Raw genomic sequence first — 25,323 nt, 5'->3', positions numbered from 1 at the left:
AACTGCACACTGCTCATTCATACTGCAGCAACTCTGTGATGTTTTACTGCACAGAAAACCAAGCAGGTGAATGAGGACAACAATTTAATGTTGCTTTAGATGTTGCTAAGAAATTTAGCTGGGTCACTTCCTCTTCTGAGAAGTAAACGCACACTAACACACACACACACACACACACACACACACCACCTAATATGAAGGACACTGGTACAGAAAGTCTGTGATTTCGGCTGCGAGGTCAGGGGTAATTTTATGTAATACTACTGTTGCCTTGAGCCGCTTTCAGTACAGCTTCTTTAATGCTTGATTAAACCTGAAATTCTGCTTTAGCTGAAGACGTACAGCACATACTAGTTCCTACAACACACACACACACACACACACATATATAAAACATCAGCTGACAGAGGAGATGGGAGCAGCCATGATCTGACTTTGATAAAAAGAGAGCAGGCGACATGACAGCTGCCATATGGATTCATCTGACAGAAGGACAGAGGAAAGAGAGACCACAGATGTGTGTGTGTGTGTGTGTGTGTGTGTGTGTGTGTGTGTGTGTGTGTGTGTACGTGCTCTGTTTACAGAATGAGGCCTGCAGCATCAGGGATGGGAGGGGTTCAACATAACACTGCTGTCAGGAAAAAATTAGGGCTGCAGTCAACAAAAGAAAATCTTGGTCGACGGAAATCCTACTCTCTCTTTAACCAAACAGTTGGTCGATGGGGGAGAAAATCTGCACGTTATCTCTAGATTAAATGAATCGGCCACAGTGCACTCTTCCTGGTAGCATTGTGTGTCCACCAAAACAACGTTTTTTTCCGGAGGCAAGCGTTGCAATGGGACTCGGGAGCACTAGGGTTGGGTACTGTCCAAATTACACTGGCACTACTGAGTACCAATTCATGTTAAATCTACTGCTGCAAAATTTCAGTACCTGAGAGCACATCTGCGTGTGAACGCTGCACCCCAAGCCCCATGTTCCGTGGCTGCTCCATCAGCTTTCCAGCAAGCCAATACGCTTATCTGCTACACAACTACTACTATTAGTACTATTGCACTACAACTATTTTCTTTTCTGAATTATCTTAGCAACAGCTTAGTATCACTGCTAGACTAGCAGACACACATACAAGCACCCACAAGCAGACAGACCCAGACGATTAACTCTGTGTGTAATTAGAGAAGAGCAGGGGAGTAGTCTTGCCTTTTAGTCTACTACATCGCCCTATAGCTTGTTCAAAAATTACATTTTTGTCATTACAGGGAAAGTAAAGTACCAAAATAAAGGTACTGTTGGGTACTGGTTCAAAATTCCAGGTCCCGGAACCAGTAAGGTAACACCAGCATCCAACTAATGATAATTTGGTTGGACATATTGCGTATTGACCAATCAACCAGAAGGTGTCAGCCCTTGGCTCTCTCTCGCAACACCAGAATTTTTTGTGTAAATTGTATCTTTTCTTACTCATATTTAATACATATATGTATGCAAGTATGGTCTACAGCAGTGGTTCCCAACTGGTCCAGCCAAGGGATCCAGATTTGTCTTTAGTTATTAGTTCTAGGTCCACACAATTTATAATATTCACCATCCTACTAGCGTTTGGCCATGTCATCGAGCTAGTTTGCCATCTCTGTCAAGAACCTGTCTGTTACACACTAATCCAGCAAGTGTGTTTATTACAAAATTGATGTGTTTGTGAGTCACCTGCAGTCCACTCAGAATGGACCCATGACCCACCAGTTGCGAACCACTGGTCTACAGTACTGTATGTACTGTATATAAAGTTTAGCATTGTCCTCAGGAAATCTCATGAGAGGAAAGGTCTGAGGCACGCCTGAAGGCTAAACACAAACAATTAACACACGACTTGCAACAATACAATTGGATTGTAAGAACACTATCACCATCAAAACTACACAAATTTAATTCCAATATGCCAGACACATGCTTCAAATGAAACAATGCTGAAGGAACACTCTTTCACTTCTTGTGGGAGTGTAATGTGGTCAGAAGTTTTTGGAAGGAGGTTCCTGGCATGGTTAGCCAGATAGCAAATTTAGAAAACCCTTGTCAGCAAAAGCTGTGCATTTTGGGTATTTATCCGAAGAGATTTTATTACTAAGAAGAGTGGCCATGCACTAATAGACTTATGTCTCTTACAAGCTAAAAGAGTAATAGCTATAAAATGGAAAGATGTGAACAAAACAAGTATAAATCAGTATATTACGGATTTATCAACATGTTGCTATGAAAAAGCCGAAATATATTACTAAAGGAAAGCTGGCAGCATTTATATATATCTGGGGGAGCTTCATGGACTTTTTGAAACAAAGACTGGAGTGGGGGCGGGGCAACTGAATTATGATTATAAAGTATAGTAGCCCATGTTTACTTCAAGATCACTGTTCACCACTGTAACATTGTTTACTCACCTGTTATCAAGTTTTCTTTTGTTTTCTTTTCCTAGTTTGCCTTTTCATTTGATAAAAACTGACCATTTTATTTATATGTAATATATTTTATAATTGAAAACCCCATTAAAACATTGTTTTAAAAAAGAAAAAACAAAAAGACGAATATATGTTGGAATGTATCCTGATATTAGATTAAGAATTTATCTACAATCGGGCAAAATGTCACGTCAAGTAAAGTTTTCTGTTAAGCTTTGTGTTTTTGTTGACATTAGCTCATTTTAATGCATTAAACTGTGCATCACTTCCTGTATGAGCTTTAACAATTGATAAAATCCTTTGCTGCTGAATGATTTGGTTGTACTGAAACATATCATGGGCAATAATGGATTGTATTACCAGACTGATAAAGGAGAGCCACTCAGAATACAGGCATTACATGTTACTAAGAATGAACTTTGAGTGACTTAGTTTAAAACACTATAATAATAATAATAATAATAATTTCAGGTTTCTAAGAGTGCTTTTGTTTTCAGGGAAGACCCTCCATAATGATCACATCATCAATAGCCTCCATGATGAAAGCCTGACATACAGGTCTAACAATGACCTAACTGCACCTGACAGAAGCATCAAAGACAAAACATGTAACAGGACATCAGAGGCTGATCAGAAAAACATGACAAAGGGAGACAACAATCATAAAGTGGTAAATAACCAAAAACAGGACCATGATGAGTGTAAGTGGAGGACACAGATAAATGAGAACAGGATGTTCTGATCCCAGGGTTGAAGAGTTGACGGTAACTTATTTCCTGAATCACAGTAACCTAAATAGCCCAGTCCTCTCTGCTGCCGTGACAGCCTGGCTTCACGTCAGCATGTCTCGACCCTCCGAGGCTTTTCCCGACCCGCTTCCTCAGATGTTGTGATTAAGAAGCCCCCGCTGACAAACAGCTAAACTTCCACTGGCTTTCGAGGCAATGAGTGCATTCATTCTATAAAAATGAATAAAGATAATCCAACTGCAAATATATGTGCACACAAATAGACAAACACTTGAGTCAATTAATTTTTTTAAACCTGGGCTGGCTGTTTCAGAAAATACAAACTAAGGACCCTTTGATGAGTTAAACACAAATTGAACAGCCAATAAAAATGCACACAGCTTATTCAAATTCTGAGTGAATAGTTAACCAAAATGCAACCTGAAATGAATACATTTAAAGTTGCACTTTGAGTGCATTTCTCTTTCTAACTCTCCAATTAAAACAGGAAGTGAGGGGCGGAGACTGTGACACTTTATTGGCTGGTTTTATTTTTGTTTTTATACGGTCCTGCAGGAAGTCAAAGTAAGGGGATTTTTGTTTAATTTTGGCTGTATTTATTAGAGGATATTGCTGCTTGTGCATGTGGGTCAAACCAGTTATAACACAACATAAGCAAATGACATTAAAACTACGGTTTTATTTCTTAGGTTATTTCCTGCAAGTTTACATACACTTCCAGAATATTGCCAGCTGATAGATGGACGAAAGGAGCACTTTATTAATCCTAAGGGGGAATTTTACTTTGAATCATGATTTTGGCTTCCAACAATTTTGATAACATGATAATTGAGATAACATGATTATTGTGATAGGTTCTTTGCATATGACGTCATACATCAATGTGCTGTCCAGATGGCTGGCTTTAAGGCAGAAAATTGGCAGAAAATTGTAGGACATAAAGGGAAGAATTTACAAAAGAAAAAAGACCCTGAGAAACAGTGGCAGATGAAGGACGTACAGCACATTTAACAGTGGCAGATCAAAACTTTTGTCTTCAGTCAATGAAAACATAGCGTTGTGTTAGGGGCCGTACACATGCCACATTTTTTGCACCCTCAAAGTCATTGCTTTTAATGTAGACCCCTGGCAGGCGAGCTCAAACGCCAGGGCGACACCAGAGCAGCGTGCACCCATTCCCAAGCACCTATTTTTCAGGGCGTAACAGCTGCGCCCTGAGATAAACCGTTTAACTTTTAGAACGCTGCAGCACGCACTGCATGTTGTAATGAGGAACAACCAATCACAGCCGACAGATATCTTTCCCTTCTTCCGTAAATATCAGTGTTAAATATGGGAAAGCCAATGATTTTAGTGCAGGGCTACCAGAGCATTACATCTGTCCCACGGACAACAGGAATCCATATTTAAAGTGCCGGGAAAAAGATAACCTCTACACCCAGGATTTCAGCGTAATCCAACCCTTTTATGTTCCTCTACTTCCAATTCCTGCCCTCCATCTAAATTTTGCATGTCACAATAGTCAAAACTGCAAACAAGCTATTGTGCCGCATTCCATTTCACAATGATGCTCTTGTTTTGTCTTGTGTAATAAATCAGGCGCACCCCTTTCCTTTACAGCAGTGTGCTTTCGCCCCTCCCTATAAGCCCAAACTACCTCTCAGCCCAGGTGTGGCATATCTAATTTACCTGTTTTTCAATGAATTATGTTTTAAGTTCAAGAAAACCCACTGTCGAAAAGAAAAGGGTTTTTTTTTTAGGTTTAACGTGATAATGTTTCCAAAGTTAATGACTTTGTTTCTTGATTTTAGGCTGGCCAGAGACTGCAGATAAAACACCTCCTAGCTAATTCTAGTATATTTACAGTAATGTTAATTGATATGTACTTTCCCTGAGAAATGAATAAAATAAATAATTTTAAATAATCATGATCTCAATTTTGACCAAAATAATTGTGATTGTTATTTTTTCCATAATAGAGCATGTGTCTGCCTTGTCTCAGGTTTACATGCCTGTGTGTCTTTGTGTCTACAGAAGCCCTCTCTGGTCTCACTCTGTATCTTCCTGCTGAGCCTGGCCGTGTGTCTTGCTGTGTGTGCTTCACACATGTATGGATTTGTCTTTCTGCCCATATGCCTGCTGCTCTGCCTCCCTGCCAACAATATCTGCCAGAGTACTATGGAATACTATAGTGGATGGTATACTATGGATCAGGGGTGGGCAACCTGCGGCTCCGGGGCCACGTGCAGCTCTTTAGCCCCTCTCCAGAGGCTCCCTGTGGCTTTGACGAAGAATTTTATGGAAATGAATTATGTTTTTAATTTTCACATTTTAATTTTCATTTATTGCTGCTGTAAGCCTAAAGTGATTCTTTTATTCTCCAGTTGTGAAAATGTGTAGCATATACACCAAATATTTTTATTTATTTTTTTTACATTGTGTCAACTAAAATGTGCACCAACTCACACGTCTACAGCCTGGCACCTTTTCCTTTAAATGTTGCCAACGTCAGCAGTGGTGGTGACAGTAGTCTTGAGTCTGCCTGGCTAGGCTAGCTATGGACTTGAAATCCAAACTAGAACACCACCTCATGGTTGTATGCCTCCGAGTTGCAATTTACATACATGTCTGTCCAAACGAAGCCCTCAAGAACACTGTTCAGCCTTGCAGCCAATTTTCCCCAGTGGCCACTCACAGTATTGCAGCAAAAAATCCCCTGTGGCCCAAAATGCATCTTGCCTATAGGCCACCACTGTAAAAAACACATCTGTAAAATTGTTGACAGGACACCTCGAACGGCAAACAAGATCAATTAGGAGACTTTCTATCCTGAATTTTTAAGCCACGGTGGTTTTATGTTTGTAAAACTTTCCTTGAGCTGAAAAAAGCGATTTAAAAGACCGTGACATCATCACAATGTAAAGTCAATGAGCTGAGCGGGCACTTGTGGGTGGAGCCAGCAGAAGGAACACTACTGGGGACATTCAGTGGGCCACATACAGCGGAGGTAAACCCAGAAGCTAGAAACCTTTTTAGGATATGCACCAGGTGAGCCTTCCTTTGGAATGAATTGGCATCTGGTATCTCGGCATTACTGCAAGTCTGAAGCCGTGACAGCCGACAGTGCTTCTAATATGGATGCTGCTGCAAAGAAGCTACAAATTTTAAAACATGGATGCTTCACACACATCTTCAACATGGCGGTACAGTAGATCTGTACAATCAGCACAGTTTCAAGGTGGACACCCAAGATAAGTGTCACCAATTCAGTGTCTGACCCAATGACTCCCCTTCTGTTCCTGAGTTACAGCGTTTGCTGCTTTGTAGATTCATACTAATAGTCCAAAATGTATTCAGCAAATGAAGTAATTGAAATTAGCTCCACCTTTACCAGCTGCAACACTGAAGGGCTGCACATATTCATGCATCCATTATTATATTCTTTATACATTATTCTGAAATAGGTCATTCTGCATAATGAGTACTTTTACTTTGTGCACTTTAAGTACATTTTTATGCAAAAAATTTTGTACTTTTACTTAAGCAAGATATCAAATGCAAGACGTTGAAACTGGGGAAGGGCATGAGTACTCAAGTGCTGGTATAATAGTCATATAATAAACAAGCAAGTACTCAAACATGGAAATTACTTAAAAATGCCCATCCCTAGCTGGAATCCTTTGTTTCCTTTGTGCACTGATTTATGTGACACCACTGTCTATTAACAACTCACTCTACATCCGTTCTGATCTACAGTAATCACACAAACTGCAGTAATCCCAAAGAAAATCTGCAGTTATTTTAAGCAATGTGTGTTACAAAACCTAAATGCATGAGTAATGCTTCCCTGAGTGATTCAAACATGCAGAGACGCAATGCCAGTCTGTCGACTCACTGCCATATTGTGCTTCATTTACAAGGAACCTGACGACCTATAGTTCAGGAAGCACATATGGAGCAGATAACCTCGGGTTACTGGGAGAGTGAAGTTGTGTAAACCCTCTGTAGGAGAACAAACACATCCAGTTTTGAACAAAGAGTTAATTCATCGATTAGGACAAATCCAGGATAAAGCTACAATATTAAAATCTTTATTTTTTGCCTATATATCTCTTTTCATGACAAAGGCTGAGTGATATTGTTTCATTTTCTCTTATAATATGTAAGTGGAATAGTATTTTGATAATATTATATCATGTTACCATTTTACAAAGATTTTATTGTCAAGTAAATAATTCAAGGCAAATTGTAGTTAATTGGATCGATTTTTCGGATTTTCTGACAAGCCTTACAAAATTTACAGCTGAGCCAAGGCCAGCAACATGAAAGAGATCAAACTGCAGTTGAGTTGGGAGGAGGCAGAGGGGCACACAATATTTGTTACATGAAAGTTCATGTGTTTTTGGGGGTGTTGAGATGAGGCATGGCAGAGTTAATCTCTCAAGAAAACTCAAACTGCATCAATATTGAAATGCAGCGCACTGTTTTGAGCTGAAATTTTGTTGTGCACTCTGTAATTAATTCTGTGACTGGCTTTGAAAGAGCAACAATGGACAAGGAACAGCTGATTCATAAAGTTAAAATGAGGAATTATCGACACAATGCCTCTTCATTTCACTACAAAAGCAGAGTAAGGTGGCTGCTGGCTGGGGCTGAGAGTTTCTGGTAAATGACCCTTGCTTATAACAAGCTAGGCTAATGGTTCCTAACTGGTGGGTCCTGGTCCAATGTGGGTCAGTTCATTCTGAATGGACCGCAAGTGACCAAACATGTCAGATTTGTAAAAAACACACTTTATTTTGCAGTACAGTGAATTTCTGGCGCATGGCTTCTATCTTGATGTGCCATTTCCTGCTGTAGAGTGAATGACTAATGGAAAGCTACTTGACAGAGACAGCAAACTAGCTCGATGACATGGCCAAATGAAAGAATGACGCTGAATATATCAAACTGTGTGGACCTTGAACTAATGACGAAGTAGAAATTTGGACCCCATGGCTGGACCAGTTGGGAAGCACTGAGCGAGCAGTGTTTCCCATACATTGACGAGACTATGGCGGCCCACCATAGTTTAATTTCCCCCGCCATAGTCTCCAAAAATCGGCCATATATAAAATGCCTATCGTAAATGAACAACACTCTGTAGCACACCAGCTGGAGCGCCGTCAAAAATAGACCCGGCCCGTATTTTTAGTGGAGTGGAGCGCCAAGCCGCTTCTAGGTTGCGGCTATAGGAGTGCTGAGGCACTTCTGCAGGTGGAGCAGCTTATATTGACTTGAATGGCCACGATTAGCTCCAGCACCCGCGCCTTGTCCAGTTCGCGCTCGCAACGGATCCAGTGGGTTGCCATAAATGGGCCTGTCCCAGAGGCATTCAACTACCAGAGGGCTTTTGAATTCTTCTTTTTGAAGCTGTGTAAAATGCTCTGATTCAGGGTGCCGTACTTGCAAATCGTGAGGGAGGGAAGCAGTAATTTGTGTCTGTTTGTGTGTAATTAATTTGAGTCTTACCTTTTGTTTTCTTTTCGTATTGCGTATTTTGTATTGTTTTTCGTACCTGTAACTGTGTTTGTGAGTGAGAGAGAGTTTTAAAAGAATATTTTGTCTGCACATGATTTAAAATCATAAAATAGCCCTCCAGAGGCAGATCAGTACATTAGTCATTTTTCTTTTGATTACTGAATTGTTAAACCACTAATCCATAGCCGTATTTTAAGTGTAACCCTTCACCATAACATACAACTAGTGTTTTTAACAGTAAAAATCAGGGCTGGACTGGCATTTTTGGCCATGGCGGCCCACTATGATTGGTGATATGCCATACGTACACACTACTCTGTTACCAAAATTAAAATAAATCTCAGTTGTACCCTACGTGCCCTGGAAGAGAGTACCAAGGCTAGAAAATCAATGTGCTCATTCACTTCTCATATATCCATCAGTGGTTTATCCATTAGTGTACGTTAGTAGGCTACGCACATAGACGTCGGAACTAGGGGTGCGGGGATTTAAACCCGACATTTTTCAATAAGTTGGCTATTATAATTAAGAGTATTAAACCACAATTCTTGTTATTTGAATGACAGAAATATCGGATCTTAATGAATGGCGCAACACGGAAGCATGATTATGTAATAAAACTTGTGTTTATTTTAGGATCCAGGTGGTGAAGGGCTGTGCGTGCACAATGTCCCAACAGGGGACAGCCCTCCATTCCGAAACCCCGCCGTTCCGAAACCCCCCCACTCTGAAATTGATTTCAAGTCCATATTGAGTTTCCTGCATCAAACACTACCGCCCACTCTCCGGCCGCACTCGCACAATTCTGAAATTCGCTGTAGGCTACTACAAAAGCTTGAAATGAACATTCAGCTCATTGTTTTTTATTGAAAATATGTCACTGTCTTCATTTATTATGTATAATTTCTCTAGCAGCAAACACATTTAAAGGAGACGCTTGTCAAGTCTTTTATACGTGCGCTGTCTGGTGCTGAAATCCCTGCTGCAGCCGCTGCTCTCTGCTAACAGCAGACCAGTGGAGAAAAAAGACATTTCTTTGCTCTGTGCTTTCAGAAAATAACCAGGGTTAGGATAAGAAAGCCCAACGGTCTGTACAGCAGTCCCACTGTGTTTGCCAGGGCATATCAGGCTGTGTGATTATGCGCAAAGATTGGTTAACACATTGGAGCAATTTCATACAATTTTTGACATTTAACGTGATAAACTAATTTCAATTCAACATGGTCATTTGCTTAGAGGATTCAGCTGAAGCATAATGAGTGTTATATGTCATTAAGATGAAGTATTTGCTTGTTTTGTGATTAATTATGCACATGATCCGTTTGTCTCCATCATGCGTCCCTGCAAACATGGGCAAAAGGGTCAATGCGCAGCCTCCGTTTACTTTGCGTCCGTCTCGTTCATTCAAACTTTGTAAACACGGTTGGCATAGTCTGCCATCATAACTTGGCTCTCAGAATTCACCAGAATGATGCCTTTAAATCAAATATATACAAAATACAAAAACAAAGCACACCCCCGGACCCCCCTAGAAGGTTCGGACCCCCCGCCATAGTCTCCAAAAATCCTGTGGGAAACACTGGCTAGGCTACTTGCTGTTGGGTCGCTTCCATTAAATGTCAAAATATAAAACGAGTGTTTTCTGTCAAAAAAGTACAATCACAGGAGGACAGCAAGTAGGCGAGTCACATATATTTTAAGTGGTTACGTCTCCAGTTTGAACTTGAGTGCACAGCTTATATTTATGTGTTTTTACTCACATGATGTAACAGAAATGAATATATAATGGATTCAGTGTGGACAGAGAGCTGTGATTTTACGTGATGCAACGCGATAGTCCGACACTCGCTTGCTGTTAGGACTAGGGATGTTCCTGGCGACTAAATTTCCTGTCGACTAAACAAAAATTTTAATTAAGAGTAGTCGGCTCGTCTAAAAAAGCGAAAACACTACCAAAATTTAGCACAGTTTATTGTTAATTATTTGAAACATTGTCCCAAAAATACTGTGCATTAAGAGCCCTTTGAAGCCTTTAATCACAATCTTCAACAACCATGTCAGATTTTAAAAGCTGCTGAAGTACGAGACACTTTGCACCGTGTGGTATGAATGTGAACATGACGGCAACTCAGTCAAAAGTTAACCACTAAAATAACATCTAAAATAAATAGTCTCTGAAATGTGGGGCACATTGAACCTTGCAGATTATCCGACAGAAATGACAGCAATTTACTGTAAAGTTAATTAAACAACATCTAATCTATAATTAAATTTCAGCTGAAATGAGAGGCATTTTGCACCGTGCAGTACAATATGAATGTAAACCCTGCATGTTATCTAACAACAACTCACTTTAAGTCAACAAATAATATAACATCTCAAAAAAGATTAATTGCTGCTGAATTCATTTTCTAGATCAAACTGCAGCCAAACTGCACTGGTTTTGTGAGAGGACATCTCTCCAAGTTCCCACCATGCTGTTTTAAAACTCCAGTCTAATTTAGCATTACCGCGTGGAGGGGGACTGCTGTCTGACGGCTCTGTAGCACCCACTAGTGGCGGGCAGCTGCATGAGAGTTAAGCGGCCTTGTACGTGAATAAAACACTAATTGGTTTAAACGACTAATATTTCTGGTGCAGACTAGCGAGGTGACGAATGTTTAATGGTTTAGACGTCTAATCACATGCATCCCTAGTTAGCAAACTTAGCACTCAGTATTATGTACCCCTCAGGAGTGGCCGCTGAGTCAAATGCAACACCTAGTGGTAAAATTACTTCAAACTGCAAACCTGTTTGAAAAACCTGGTGCTACAGAGTGTTTATCACCACATATGCGACTGTACTTGGTCAAAGTGTATGAACCTCACCACACTGTGCCTTCTTGTGTGCAATTTAGTCAGCCCACTGTGCCGGCTCTGTATAAAGGGCAATTGCCAGCTGCAGTTCAGGTGTTAACAGGTCAGAGTGTTATGCTGGAGCATTACTGACAATGACAATATGCGAGTTTTTAAGTGCCTTAACTGTTACAGTAAGGATTATGATCAATGAGATATCGTTGAATGTTTACATTTTTCAAAATAAATGAAAAAAGATGTTTGTCTATTTTTGTTTTCCCTGCTGTGCCAAAAATCTACTGAACCTTGACCCCGAAACTGAGGTACATGTACCAAACCATGATTTTTGTGTACCGTTACACCTTGGGTCTCCATGCTTACAGTGAACTGTGTACGTTTTATCTGTCTCACTGCCACATGCCTGCCTCACTTTCTCTTCCCACACTCTCCCTTCTCACTCCATCCCTCCATCCATTCACTCCCTCCCTCTCTGGCAGTGCGTGGGCTAAAGCGTCTCTCTCAGAATAGCACTGCAGCATTGAAAAGAGAGAAAGCAACAAAAAAACACAAGGGGAGAAAAATAAAAGATATTTGTTCCTGTGGTTCCTACTTTTTGTGTGTCCTGTGTGTTTTTCTGTAACATAACAAAAAGAGAGTCAGTCAGTGTTGCTGGCTGGTGCCCATATTGACACCGTCCCTCATGTAGTGGCACTGTGATTTTATATGAATCTCCTCTTCCTCATTCACTATCTTTCTCCTCCACCTCACATCGTTTTCTCTCTAACTCATCCTCCATTTCTCTTCTTTATCCCCCTTTTCAACCCTTCCTCTCATCTCAGTTCACTCTTCTCCCTCCCTCTCTGAAGCATGCTGGGAAATGTGCCAGTGCATAAGGGCATGTAGCAGCAGCGGCAACAGTATGGCGCTGTATCCTAACATGGACTGAGGCGAAGCTGCTGTGAACTCTGTCCATAAAGGTCAATGCACTGCCCTTGGTCCCAACACAGTGATGCATGTGGTGGCGGAATAAAACTGGTTTAAAAATAAAAATCCATTAATGCAGCCTAGTTTTCAGATGATAGTGTGGAGTGAGGAGTATTACAGAAGGCCCAAGCTTCCATTAACTCTCATCAGACCAACACTACATAATGTCATAACGATTTATTTCAGCCGGAGTTGAGTAATCTGGTGTGTAGTGGGCTAAAGGATCATTACAGGCTTTGGCAAAACATATTACATCTTTAAAATACGTATTTTTCCTCTTACCTGCAGTGCTATTTATCAGTCTGGACTGTTTTGGTGTGAGTTGCAGAGTGTTGGAGGTATCAGCTGTAGAGATGTCTGCCTTCTCTCCAATATAATGGAACTAGATGGCACTCAGATTGTGGTGCTCAAAACACCAAAAACATATATTTGGCCCAACAGCAATGTCTCTTTCCAGAAATTATGACCCAGTTAATCAAGATAATCCACAGACCTTGTTGTGTTTCTTTCTACCGAACTACCCCCACCAACTGTATCACTGTGCAAAAGGAAGCGTGCACAAACAAGTCACACTAAAACCAGGTTTACACTTAGAATCAGCACCGAAGCCTCACTGTCACTGTCACTGTGTAGTGTCTGCCAGAAACTACACAGTGTGACAATACAGACCCCCTGTTTATTTCTGTAAACTAAAAACAGTTTCCCTCTGTGGAAATGAAGCTTTTATTTACACTTATTTCACAGAAACAATAACTTTGGTGAAGGTGATTAAGCCCCCACAAAACAGAATTTGAATTCTTGTGTGGGATTAATCCTGGCGTCATATGAGTAGAGGAAAAGTCCACTAGCTGCTAGGCTAATTTATGCAATGGGAAATGTCACAGGCTGTATGTGAGGCAGACAAGTCTAAAAAAAAAGACAATTGCTTTGTCAGTAAACCTACGTTATAATGGAGATGAATTTTGTATTTTTATTTAATGTTGAAGTTATCAAGCCATGTTTTTTGTGTCTTAGGAATGTAAGTTGAATCAACTTTACAGTACTTCACATAAACTCCACACAGTGGCATAATCACCCCATCATCAACTGGCATTTGGAGGTGCAATTGCAGGGCGACACAGACACACCACTGCACAATTATAAATGCTCACAATGGTGCATGGTGGCGTAGGCTTTGCGTAGAGTATACATACAACTATAAATCAGCCTTAAGGTCAGTCACTTAGTGAGTTTGATGTGTGTTTCTCAATGCTACCATGAATCAGACTTGACACCAAATAAAACCGAGAACAATGAAACAGCACAAAAATGACCACTATCCTGTTGTCTGAGTTACAATGTGAGTTAAAGTTCTCAAGTACAGTAAAAATGAGCTATTACAAAAACTCCCAAATTGACCAAATTGCTTGTTTTCAACACTCCAGAACTCAAAGATATTCAATTTAAAATAATAGAAAACCGACAATAACAGCAAATCCTCACATTTGAGAAAATGGAGGGTCTTTTGGTGATAAATGACTTCGAGGTGAGTTTTGTTATCAATGTTTTGAAAGACCAACAGTCCAAATTCTTTTCAGTTTGCTATAACATCAGACCAAGGAAGGCAGCACATTCTTGAACAGTAAATCGATGATGGTTAACTTTCTGTCAATTGACTAATTGTTGCAGCTCTATGAAAATCAGCAGTATACTGTACACTGGATACTTGTTTTTTTGCACTTTACATACAGAAATCTGACCATGTTTAGTCTAAAAACCCTTTTTGTAATTATTAAAAGAAGCTAAAGTTGTCAAAAACTAAATGTCTATACACAAGGCTTTGTTTATTGAATTACACAAAATGATTTAACTAATAAAAATGTTGTCACAGCATCACTAATGTTGTTCTGTATATATCTTATAACAATCTAATAAGATTTTTAATGACTACAGTATATTAACAACACATTCAATTTATCAACTTATCAATCACCCAGATAGGATGCATGGATGCTAGAAAACACAACGTGTTCACATTAAGACAGAACGGAAAATTAATAAAATTTCAGCATCATAAAGAAAAAAACAGCAAAAAGCTGTGTCTCTGTGCTGTGATCCCCTCTACATTTATATACGTTCGTTCTAAAGCTGCGTTGGAAGCAGAAAACAATCGATTTGGAGAGTCCTTGAGTTTGGGAACACCCGACCTGAAGCTCTGATGATTATGACTCAGATTCCAGAGGCATCGCCGTTGTGGGTTGTGATTCCTCCGAGTATCCTAAAACTCTCATGATCCGTACTCCCTCAGCAACAGTGGAGGATACATAACACATAACAACTCAAGAGTCTTCTATTCCCATCATAAAACCTGCAACATTTTAACTTCAGAAACAAGTGTGGCAACCTGCAACAGGTGTGGGAACTTCAAGTCAGATCTTCTTTGTCTCATTTCCAGTGACAGTTCAGGGCTCAACAGTGTGAGCGTTTCACTCGCATTTGCGACTAAAAATAGGTGTGTGCGAACTGTAAAAAATATTTAGGGGCACATGTGCACATAAAAAAAATCAGCCGAAGCAGCCTATATTTTTGTCGAATAAAAAATATGATAATCTAACCCCAAATGTTGGAGGAACTCCAGCCGCCTTCCCTCTTCCCTCTTCCCTCTTCCCCGTGTGACACAGTTATGGGCGGTTTTCCAAGCCACTGTCAGCACAATGAATATCGTGCGTGACGCCAAGGGTAGTGGTGCTGCTTTGTCAGATGTTGGTGCCCTCTCCACAGACAAACAATGGGACAGCCAGCGCAAAGCGGTTTTACAGCTGATCATGTGTAGAGGCCTTTAGGGACCGTTCGCCACGGTACCGCTGCTGGGCAGGGTGGAAATAAAGCTCCTTTCACACAGAGCGCGCAAAGCGCAGAGCTCCGCCGACGAACCCATTAATTGTGTATGTGCTACCATGGCGCAAGAGCGCACCGCTCTGCCGCCGAGCTGAGCGGCGCACGCCGCCAGCCTGCGCTCGAATTGAAATTTTTTTAATTTCACCGCAACGCGCTGTGACGACACCTCGGCGCCGTGTGTCCAATTGCAGAGAAGAGCCTGAAGTAGACCCGAAAGTGGTCACCATGGAGCTGTAGCTCCTGAACGAGCCTGTACTCCCCCAAATCCTGTACTCCGTGCCCTACCCCGCAGTGGGTGCCGCGAAAGCTCTGTGTGAAAGAGGCTTAAGTCCTGCAGAGTTTCAGAGGACCTGGAGAATGTTTTAGGATAGTAATAACATTATATAAGATAATCATATTGCAAAGATAATATATATAAGATAATAACATTATAAAGACAAAATTAAATTGCAATACTTTTTCAAAACTTGATGATTTTACCTTTCTGTACATTTTGTATACAAATTCATTAAATAATTTTGCTTGTAAATGTCTATTTGCATCACGTTTATTACGGAAAACACATTATTTGATCAATTTACATTGTGCCCCTAAAGTTCTTTGTGCGCTCCTTACTTTTTCAACTTAGGAGCACATGTGCTCCTTGGGAAAAAAGTTAGCGTCCCTGCAGTTGGTGTAAGGAGTTCGTTCACAACTGCTTTTCAGGAGCTCCGGTCCAACTGGCCTACTTCTACACAATCTCTCCCTGCATAACATCCTGCCCCAGTTCCTAAAGACCGACACCACTAAAAAGTAATTATCTAAAATCAAGAGATATGCAGTATTTAAGGAAGTGAGAGGTGCAGAAAATGATTAAAACTAAAAAGAGACTGACTGATCATGTTTTCCCCAGCAGCACAAAGTGGGCTACACATAATCCTGCAAATGATGTTTGTTGCATTTTGATCTGGTCACACCACAAAACCCTTTTTGTCATGTAACTAAAGGGTTAATTTATATCATTTTGGTCAGTTCACAGTGAATGTATGTCTTATCTGACCCACAGGATGTGAACTGTGCATATATGCCGGCCACTGGCTGCCTGCTTCAGTCAGAATTCTCCTCTCCTTCTGCTATCTGCATGTTACCATTTACAGCACCCATGTCATGACGTTTAACTAGCCTTGCATAGTCAGCCCTATCTCCACTTTTCGATTTAGTGTTATGCATATAACAACAACCTGCCAGCTCAAAACCTGTATGCTAAAACGTCGTTTAATGTTTTATGCCACATTTTCTTCTGCGAGGACATTGGCTTCAAATCCAAAATGTTACCCTATGGTGCAGTTTCAGTTTTCTTGAGAGACTAACTCATGTCTTATTCTGTCACCCCAAAAAACACATTGAACTTTTGAGTCAACAAACACAATGTGTGGCCCTCTACCGCCCTCCCACCTCTACTGAAATAACTGTGTTTACTATTAAACGATACGACTAAGTTACTATTTGAACTATTGAACCTAAACTGATACTAATTATTTGCTTTTATCCCATACTTCACCTCACAGATACAACTCCACACACAGTTACTGAGCCACACTCACACACACGGCACACATACACACATGCAACAAGAGTGTACCAACAATTATGTTTTAAAGCATGGGTCTTCAACACGGGGTCTGTGACCCCTAGGGGGTCCTCAGAGTTACTGGAGGGGGGGCGCGTTTTTATTGTTTTATAACTTTTTATGCCTATTTTCACCATTAAAAAAAAAAACAAAAACACATAAAATAACAAAAATATGTAAAATATGAAAATTTACATTACATGAGTCCAAAATATCATTAGCAATTATAAATCAGATTTTACGATGGTCAAAGTCAGTGCAGCAGAGGCTGACATTCAGTTCCTGGATCCTATATTTCCCATAATGCAACTCAATAGAATCACCTTTTTGAACCCTTCCTGTCTAGTACATGTCAAGTTTGTAATGAAGTCTTTCTAAAATTACATCAGAGGTTGTGTTACAGAATATCTGTTGATGATTTTGTCACGTTCAAACTCTACCACACCGACACAAATATTCCCACTCTGTGCATCACACAACCATCAATTCATTGTTGTTTTGACTATAATAAACCCACACCTGACTCTAAAGACTGTAGACAGGCTCGTTATTCCAAGTGTGCAATACTCTGAAAAGTTAAAACGTGGTTGCATTTCCTATGGGTGGTACCATGTTATTGTAACAGGTGTAAATGCTGAGCTGCACTGGTTGGACTATTTCATTCCCTACCCAACCAAAACAAAGCATTCAGCAACTGATTCAAAGAAGGGATGAGAACTTTTAGAAAAGAGACACAAGAGAGAACTTAGTAGGCCCCAGTTGTGTTACTGACTGCATCACTAATTAAATGTCTCTGCTTGTTCTGAATAAAATGACAGAACTGGAGGAAATTCTGGCTCAATATAAGTGGCGTGCGCTTATTAGGTTACATAGGCATATTGAGGTTACAAAAAGTAAAAACAGCAGCAGATAAATCTCTGAACGACACTCAGGAGTACGAGTGATCAGACAAAGCCTAAAAAGCAAAAGATAGTTCTGTAAAACAACATCCTCTATAAAGTTACTACTAGGAATAAGAGTTTAATCAATCGACAAAGGTTTAATCAATACTGATGGGGTGAGTCACTGTATGTGCAATATGTTAATGTTGTTATTGATTCTATCATGCACTCTCAGTTTATTGCACCATATGCTCTCATCATAACTGTGAAGGACATGGTGACAGCCACTGTGAATGACGACAATTGTGAGATATCACACAGATTTTTTTTGCGGTGAGTCGGTCTGCGAAACTACTTTGAATATGTCTTTCAAAAGAATATCAACTGTATAATTAGTCAATCTGATCCAGGCAATAATTATTCCCTTTCCATGGAAGTAGCGGTATAATTTTTTCTTAGTGACAGCTTCTGAAGGCGTAAATTAAACATACCGTTTTGCTATCATGTATGGACAGCAGAGGGATGTTATCCCATCTGTTGAAGGTGGTTAATATGACCCTGGGGGGGATTAAAAGGCCTCACAGAGCTGCACTTCCCTCACAGCCAACTGGAAGGTGTCGGTCCAGCGAGGAGCATTTTCAGCCCTCATCACGCCAATGGTACACAACTCCAGGCCTGAGAGCGATGACTAACGGCTTGGTAAATACTTACGGTTAGAACGGAGGCACTTGGTGGCCGCTCTGCTTTGCTGAGATAGTGACACTGGCAAGCAGAATCGACAAAACAAGTCAACAAACAATCTTTGTAACAACAATCCCTCCTGCCAAGTGTCTTCCCAGGAAAAGAAGAGACAAAGAAGTTGTGGGAAGATACTGTAATAGAAAAAGAATATATTCTAAGTCACTGCATGAATATAGTTAGGTGTGTGTGGCTCTCTTAAACTCTTTGGATTACTGTACTTGTAATATGGGAGTACACACTTTTTTACTCTTGGTTGCCATTAAATTTGTTCAACACAGACGTTTGAATAAAGTCATAAAAACAAACAATGTCTAGGCTTATTCTTAGTACATGTCATGGAACACTTTGCATAGAGGATAAATTTACAATAAGATAAACTCAAAAAATGTAAATGACCTTGATAAAATATGCACCAATACTGTGTTACTTAATAAATAATTCCCTTCTGTCTACTCGTCTGATTTGTTTGTCCTGATTAATTACAGTATGACTTATGGCCCATGTTATATTATAATTTGTTGGCTGAATTTGTGGTTAGATGATATCGGCTGCTGTAGTAGTCATTTTGAATCATAATTATATGAGACTCACACAATTCATTTATCTTTATTAGGCGGTCTACAGGTATCAGACACTTTTAATGCTAATTTAATACTTTTTAAGATGTTTTCAAGATAATTTTTAATCAAATTTAAGACAGATTTTTGGACAAATCATCGGCCTCTTATCCAAACATTGCAGGTAAGTATAAAGGTAAGTAGTATACATGTGGTCCTGGGCAGAGGGAGGTTTTTTATGTAGGAATGTGGTTATTATTATCAAAAATCTAGGAAGTAAACAAGAATACACTTGCAAGATAAATAAGACACTTTCTAATGTCACAATGAAGGGACAACTAGACTGTTGATTTTAGCGCTAGTCATCGTGTACTATATTGCTTGCATTGTTCATTTTAGCCAAACCACACAGTTTAAAAACAAGCCGCAGCTCAAACTACAAAATATTCTTTTGATGGTTTGGATGCATTGGATATCAAGGCAGTACAGGAGGAGGCGCACATTAATAATCCTCCAGGACTGTACCATGCTCATGCTTGTTTAATCCAAACAATGTGTAATGTGACTGCAGTTGGTTCGGATCGATGTCGGAACACGTTCTCACCACAAACGAACTACACCAGAGTTCGTTCGGTGCCAGACCAAGACAAGCTCTTAAGAAGGTCTCGGTCAGGTTGTTTTGGTGCACACCTGAGTGCGATTGCTGTGTTCACACCTGCCCAAATGAAGTACACTTAGGGGGCAAATTAACTTACCGAATCAAAAAGGGCAGGAGTGAAAGCACCCTAAAAGACGGTGTTCGGTTCAGTGGTAGGTTTGAAGATTAGTAACATCAGAAACATGGACTTTCAAGCAGAAGGGCTTGATTCATTTTTGGAAAAAAAGAAATTAAAAGATGGATAAATTAAATTAGACCACTAGCCATGACTTAGCTGCGTCCCCAAGTAACGCTAAGTATACACGTCATTTGCTAACAGGTTGCTGTTTGGTACCAGACTACTTCCGGGAAGCGAAAGAGTTACATGCCTGATGCTTGAAATGTTTCAGTCTGCTACATCTCCTGTCTCTCTGGTCCGTCTGTCTTCATCTGTTCTTAAATGTACCGTAGCAACAGAGTGTGTGCTGTACCCAGCATGCCGGGGGCCCTTTTCAATAGGCCTGTCACAGTTAACTACTTTTGTTAGACGATGTAAATTACCAAAACCGTGGATTGATGGGTTTGGAGTCGGGCAGTTTGATGGTGGATTTATGGAGTGGAGGATGATGTTTTTTGGGGGGTAAATCTACAAACAACGGACTTTTTGGCTCGCTGCCTGTGCCTCTTCTACTCCAAAAGTGCAGCTGCAGGCTACCAGTAAGCTACATTGTGTGGTCTTTGACGTGTTGTTTGATTTTTCTTCAGACTCACGTATGAGGGGCGGAGGGAAAAAAAGGGAGAGAATCACTGATCTTATAATGGCCAGGAAAAACCCTGCTGTTTATTCTTGCATCACACTGACTAAAATGTTGGTGACATTCTTATGTAAACAAACACACCTGTGAACACAACTGGCAACATCAGGGTCAGGCTAAAAATATTGGTTTAAAAAAAAAAAAAGTAATTGATTAAAAATACTGAAATTCGATTTTCTTCATATTGCCCACACCAACATATTACTCAATTCTAAATATGTCCCGAAGCTCTCAAGAGTTCACACTCAACACTTCCTTGGGTCCTCACCAATAAACAGTGAAGTCAATCAAATGACTGTATGTCGAGATTATAGGAGCCATGTGCTCGATTAAAACTACATTTACACATATTCTGAAGCTGTAAGATTTGTATATATGACCTTGTTTGCCATTTAGCAGTGAGGTCATCCAATAATACAAACAAACCTGGAGAGTCACTTAAAATCCAGGCAGTGAAAACCTATGGTCTACTTTTTCTTTGCATAAGGCATATGATTGACTCTAAATAGCATCCAGTCCAGCCATGCAGGCTCTGAATGTGTGCTCCAGTGTTACTACCTACATTCCCAGCTGACATGCGAACAGCCAGCATTGAGCCCAACCAGGTCAGCCATGTGTCACCATTTAAACTGAAACTATTTAATTAACGTCTGCTACAAATGGGTCGTTCTAAAAAGGCATTTACTTTTGCAGATTAACGAACAGTGCACATATCACATCACATCATATCAGCTTTTAAAGTAGCTGTGAAAAGGCTTTGGCATGAGCCTGCTGCACTGTTTAGAGAACATCATCAAAAAGACACACAGGTGTTGGATCAGGCTTTTTCCACACCTGTAAACAGACATAGTTCTCTCTCACATCAAAGCTGCAATGGGGGAGTTCCAGGAAGAGGAGTCACAGTACAGTACAAATGCAATTGTGTTTGTTCCTGAAGGTTGTTTGTGTGTGTTGAGAATACAGCCATTTGTACCCACGTCCCCCGGTGATGACGTGAACACCTGAGACTCTCCACAAGCCGCCGGTAAAAATCCCCCAACATCCGGAGGTGCAGTCAAGGCCGTTTGTCTACGTACGTAGCCCATTTCCAGCTCATTCTCTGGGGTGCATTGAAAGCCTGACCACCACCTATCAGATTAATCACCGCTGACTCATAAAACAACCATGATGGATGGTGAAGCTGCAGACGATCCGCCTCCTCCACCACATCGGGAATGAGCACACCAGGTCCGGCAACCACAAGAGAAAAGTCACCGTCATGCAAAAAGGAACAGTAACTTCGAATAACCAGCTAAACTGAATCAAACTGAGGTAAACATCACCCACAACAAACACCAGAGCGTTAAATACTTCGCCGAGATTTTAAGAAACAACCCCACTCTGATACTCTGACACTGTTATATCATCCATCTGTGATGTGCAATGCTTTTGTCATCAACTTGGTGTATACTTTCTCGTCCACTTCCACTTCAGTGAGTGATTCCCTGCGTTTCCAAGAATGCCTTTCAACAGCCCCCAGAGAGTGGGCGTGAACTTGTTGATTTCACTCAAAGGTAGGCGTACACTGAAACACAAACAGCTTGAAAGTGTGATCATTCAGCTGCAGGGTTATACGTATCCATAATCGCAGCGATGCCCCTCACTCAAATGCAAACGTGTCCTGTGGCTGCACTGCAGTCTGATCTTTCGAGGCTACTGTGGGTGTACAGAGTGCTCTCGCTTATTCTCCTCTGTAAAGGATGTTTATCCCCGTGTTCATGTTAAGTGTTGGATCTGAAAGGGCTGCTGTCAAAAAAGCTTTTCATTTTGAGGAATTGACGTAGAGGTCTTACATTTATAGTTCTGATTAATCAGAGGAAATCAATCCCCAGTGATCCTGATGACAGATTGAGTCATTTATCAAGGCAACGTGCAAAGTATTAATTAGTTTCAGCCTCTCAAATGTGAGGATTTGCTGGTTTTCTGTGTTTTATATCACTGTAAATTTAAAATCATTTAAAGACAAATTTTCTGACATTGTATGGACTACAAGATTATTAATTACTCAAAAACATAATTACTACACTAATCAATCCTGAAAATAATCAATACATGCATCTCTACTCTGTTTTATCTTAATGTCAGGGATTGTTCTTTACTTGTCAGGGGAAGGGGGGTGGCTGGAGTACGACTTCATTTTGTTCCCTTTTTTCCTTTTTCTTTTTTTTTGCCCCTCCATGAAGCTATAAATATTTTTCCTTGAGCCTCCCCGAGTGACTTGCATGACCCTCCTTCCATCATAAATCAGTTATTGAATGTTAAAAACGTACCCTTTGATGTTTAAAAGTTTAAAGCTGAAGAAGAAATCCTGGAGTTAAAGAAGCCTCATTTTTTCACGCTGGTCAGTTCATGCAAAAAATGTATTTTTGGCCAAATTATAAATGGAACATAGAAGTGGTTAAGATTTAATATCACTATCTTAGGCTTAGATCTGGTTATGTTTTTTTCTCTGACTGAAGCTGGTCTAACATAATGTGTTCCAGGACTGTCAGAAATTTTAAAAATCCAACCATCATTTTTGTTTTTACAGTTTCTGGCCATGATGAATGAGTGCAATTTTGACCATTTTTGGGGGGCATGTTTTCTTGAAAAATCAGCGGTAAAGTAAATACAAATGACAATAAAAGTTGTATGCTGCTCCTCTAAGTAAAAATAAACAACTAAAGTCTCTCCCCAGTGCTTAAAACATATTTGACGTGCCTCCCCTTTTTTGCACCACCCCCTCCCCTCTCATACATAACCAACAGTCCCTTAGTTAGACATAAAAACCTATTTGGAAACATTACCCTGGGCTGCAGGAAATTACGAGAGCCATTTTTGGCTCTTTTTATTAGGGTTGATTTTAAGTTTCAATTAGTCACTTTGCTGCAAGTGAAGTATCACAACAGAATTTTTAATGTGGCCATACAGGCCGATTCTAAGTGTGTTAATTATGGAGGACGGGAAGCACTTCTCTAATGTACCGTCACTTTAGTAACCCGGTGAGGCAGGTGTAGGTGTGCAGCTCTAAAAATCCTGGTTAAAACACATCCTCAACCACACATGGCCCCTGCAACCATATGCAAGGTGATATCATCCACAAACACGCACCTACACAGACACCTACACGGCATGCATGCCCAAACACACACACACACACACACACACACACACACACACACACAGTAAGTTAGGTAAGGCTAGCCTGAGCACCTGTGAGCCCATGAGGCAGCAGTGCAGAGGGGAGCAGATAGTTTGCAGTGTTTCTCTGCAATAGCATGATGCATTAGCATTCATGAGGCAATTATGCTCACATTGGAGCCAGTCATGGCACTCGTGTGTGTGTGTGTGTGTGTGTGTGTGTGTGCATGGTGTGCTCTGTCTTTTTCCCCATGACTCTATTGCAGCGACACACACACACATGCATGCAAAACACACAATTCTTCATTGTCTTAAGCTGCTAGGTGACTCCATGTATGTGTGATGCTGCATTCAGGGCATCACAGTGAGACACAAAATGGGAGGGTTTTTTGTTGCATTGTGCCGAGGCGTTACTGAATTGTACGTATGCATAGCAGCAGATGAGACCATAGCCTCATGATAAGAACCTGTTCGCCTGTCTAACACACTGCAGCAGCAACACAACACCGACAAAATGAAAGCAGCAAAAAAAAATACCTGTTTGTCTTTTACGCAGGGGCTCCACAGAGGATGCTGATCCTATAGATGCGGCACCCGTCACCATTTTCCCCCCTTTGAAGAAACCGAGAAGAAAACGTATGAATTGAACTAAAATGCGGTGGAGACAACAGCCCCCCCCCCCACCTTTCAATAAATCAATGGAGGCTCAACAATAAAGCGCAAACATTGCAGTGCCACACATGCCAGTGAAAATGTGGCTCCATTGACGCCTTTAAGTTACACATTAGCGAACAATAAAACCCATATGACTGACTCATTACCAAATGTGACTATCTTTGAAGTTACGCACCGTTAAAACAGGATATCACTCCAATTCACATTTTCTAACGTCTCTTTAACAAGCACAAATGTTGTTTATACCTGCTTTCTTCTTCGCCGTCCTCGCTACTGTGACTCTTGGTCTGTGAGAGGAAATGTGTCACCTACATTTTTCATTGTAATTCCCAGGTCTGGAAGAGGAAAATTGATTAGCCGCAGTGAAGCCTCGCTCGCCGTTTCCCTCCAGTAGAAAAAAAGAGAACACAAAGAAAGCGTATAAACCCGGCGAGAGCACGCGTTTACGAAATAAATCTTTCGAGTGTTGTCGCGTTATTTCAGTTTTATCGTTGCGGTGAATGTCTGTGATGCTCAAAGGATCCACGCGCGGCGGTGATGTTGCTCCCTCTGCCTCTCCAACACACACACTGCTCTCACTCAGGTCCGCTGTGCTCCGTGGCCAAGTCATTGATTGGACAATATGGCACTAGCCCACGTTTTGCATTCTTCAAGTGCTGCAAGTGATCAGCCAATCCTGGAGCGGGAGAGTTCTAACCGGTGGTTCTGATTGGCTGAGTCGCGTGCGGAACAGTCGGTAAATTCCCGACACGCGCACCTGTGATTGCCGGCAGTTCACGTTAATATTAATGCGCCGACCGTTAGAGCAGCTAAATATTAATGCGCTGACC

General features: G+C 40.7%; 1 protein-coding gene across 2 annotated transcripts in view; it reads right to left on the bottom strand.

Moving 5' to 3' along the window:
* Positions 1-25,059, bottom strand: part of shisa7b (shisa family member 7) — a 55,762-nt gene extending 30,703 nt beyond the window's left edge. For both annotated transcript variants that reach the window (XM_033637698.2, XM_033637699.2), the window contains exons 1-2: positions 24,740-25,059; positions 24,356-24,430 (exon numbers count right to left, since the gene is read on the bottom strand). The gene's annotated coding sequence lies outside the window, so the exon portion shown is untranslated. The remainder of the gene's footprint in view (positions 1-24,355; positions 24,431-24,739) is intronic.
* Between the last annotated feature and the right edge of the window lie 264 nt (positions 25,060-25,323).

Source organism: Epinephelus lanceolatus, chromosome 16 (assembly GCF_041903045.1).
Source record: "Epinephelus lanceolatus isolate andai-2023 chromosome 16, ASM4190304v1, whole genome shotgun sequence".
In the NCBI taxonomy this organism is placed as follows: Eukaryota; Metazoa; Chordata; class Actinopteri; order Perciformes; family Serranidae; genus Epinephelus; species Epinephelus lanceolatus.
Note: the sequence above shows the minus strand (reverse complement) of the source record. Positions and strands in the feature narration are given on the sequence as shown.